Source organism: Pinus tabuliformis, chromosome 8, assembly GCF_031772625.1.
Source record: "Pinus tabuliformis cultivar Carrire ecotype Pingquan chromosome 8, CPIR1, whole genome shotgun sequence".
In the NCBI taxonomy this organism is placed as follows: domain Eukaryota; kingdom Viridiplantae; phylum Streptophyta; class Pinopsida; order Pinales; family Pinaceae; genus Pinus; species Pinus tabuliformis.
The window spans coordinates 117,800,033-117,802,449 of NC_142294.1; the positions used below are offsets into that span (position 1 = coordinate 117,800,033).

The window sequence follows — 2,417 nt, forward strand, 5'->3', positions numbered from 1 at the left end:
ATTTTTTCAAACCATTTGCATGCCTCCTTCACACTTCGACACTTGGCGTACATATCAATAAGGGCACTACCAACATTAGTGTCTGACTCAAACCTATTTCTTATGATGCAGTCATAGGCAATCGTACCCTGTTTCATAGTTGACATGCTCCCACATGCTCTTAGAACATTGGAAAAAGTGTAATGGTTGGGCTTCAATCCTAGCTATTGTGTTTTGTAAAAAAGTTCCAAACCCGACTTGTAAAAACCATTATGTACATAGCCTACAATCATTGTAGTACACAATACCAATTTTTTTTGGGTATTCTATCAAACAATCATTGTGCTTCCTCTATGTATCCACACTTATTATACGTGTCCACAAGTGCATTGCCTACTGTTCTATATATTTTATGTCCAGTTTTGGCAATGTGGGCATGGACTTGTTTGCATTGTTCCACACCTACGAAATTTGTACAAGCCCTAAGAATGTTTACAAAGGTAGATTGGTTGGGTTTCATGCCTGCCTCTTGCATCTCACCAAAGAGTTCCATGGCTTCATGCCCATGCCCATTATGCACATATCCTGAAATTACTGCAATCCATGAGACCACATCTAAGTGAGGCATCCTTTCAAACACTTGAAAAGTAGTCTCCATGTTCCCAAATTTTGCATACATGTCAACAAGGCTACTTGCCATAGAGGTTTCAGACTCCAAAACAAATTTTATAAGCTGGGCATGGACTTCCTCACCCCATTCTAGTGCTAACAAGTTACCACAACTGTTAATAACACCAAGAAAGGTGTACCGATTTGGTCTCATGCCTTCTCGTTGCATCTGACGAACGAATTTAACAACGTCCTCGCTCTGCCCATTTTGCACATATCCTACAATCATTGCACTCCACACAACAATATTTGAGTTAGTCATCCCATCGAATAGCTTGCACACATCCTCTACACTTGTACATTTGGCATACATATCAATAAGAACACTCCCTTGATCAAATGCGATGAGTTGGATAATATTTTTTTTAGAAAATCTAAAATGAAGAATGATACCAACCCCAAACTTGAATTTATTCTAAGCTCCAAACTGCTACATTGAGAATAACGTCACTATTAAATGGAAAATAAGATGGAAGATAAGGGTGCGGAAGGATAATAAATTTTTGAAAGAAAAAAATTCAGAGGAATAGAGAATATTAATGGCATGCCGTATAGGATGACGTTCATCCTCGAAATCGGTAGTCGAGGATGTGGTGGTGCACTGATGTCACTATTTATAAAAAGATCAAAAGTAATAGTTAACTTAGGAAATTTGAAAAAAAAGCACGGTACAGACTAAAAATTCCGAAGTACATACTAGATTAATAGGTTGGAAGCAATCATAGATGTCACTGCGCAAGCAGTGACATAATAATGGTATGTTGGAAACTCATTTAAGAGGACTGATATATGTTGACTGATGTATGTTGGAAACCGTGTATGAAAATGTTATTTGGTGTGGTGTCATGAAAACTCATTCCTAAAAGGTCAATATATGTAACCTCTATTGAAGCCTTTTTAATAATTCATGTGTCTGTTGAAGTATGTGATGAAATCTCTTTTCTTGAAGGTCATATATGGAGTATTTTTTTAAAACCATAATTTATATGTTGGAGACCATAATTTATATGTGGGAGCCATAATTTATATATTGAGTTCTCCTTATGAATTTCATATGTATTGTGTGAATATAGTATGGTTGGGATGATATGGCTTAAAAATATGTTATGTTTAATATATGATGTGAGTAGTAGTATGAGTTGGAATATTTTTTTTACCTTTGAGTTGAGGTATTTTTTTATACATAATGCACTCCTTAATCTCTATTGTGGGAGTAGTTCTCGCTGGCAAAGAGAACTGCCATGAGTGGTCCAAGAAGATAAAGCACACCTTGATTTTCAATGAGTTGTGGAAAGGAGTTTGTGAAGGAGAAGGAGGCAATCCTTCTCAAAAGCCCACTTCTGAAAAGGAGCTTGCTATATGGGAGAACAAGGACAACAAGGCATATTCCTTGATTGCAGCATCAATCAATAAAGAGGTGAGTCGTCATATTGTTCCATTTACAGTGGTTTTTGGTGCTTTAAAGAAGTTGAAAGAATTATGTGACTCACACTCTGAGCTAGAAATTGTTCAATTGATGATCAAAATATTTAATTTAGAATTGAAGGATGATGATCCTCTTGCCTTAACCTTTGAAATAAGACTCATTACGCATGACATAGAAATCACCGGTGTAAAAATGGATGTTCCTCTCACAGTTTTTGTAAAGGCATTGTATCCCACTTATTCCCATTATCTTGAGTCATTACAAGCTAGTGGCAAACTTTCAAAGATTTCTTTTGAATCTCTTATGGACAAGTTTGTTGAAAGAGAGAGGGATTTTGGGAAGA

General features: G+C 36.3%; 1 pseudogene; it reads right to left on the reverse strand.

Annotated features, from left to right (window-relative positions):
• Positions 1-316: 316 nt before the first annotated feature.
• On the reverse strand, positions 317-910 carry LOC149234405 (pentatricopeptide repeat-containing protein At2g33680 pseudogene; annotated as a pseudogene).
• Between the last annotated feature and the right edge of the window lie 1,507 nt (positions 911-2,417).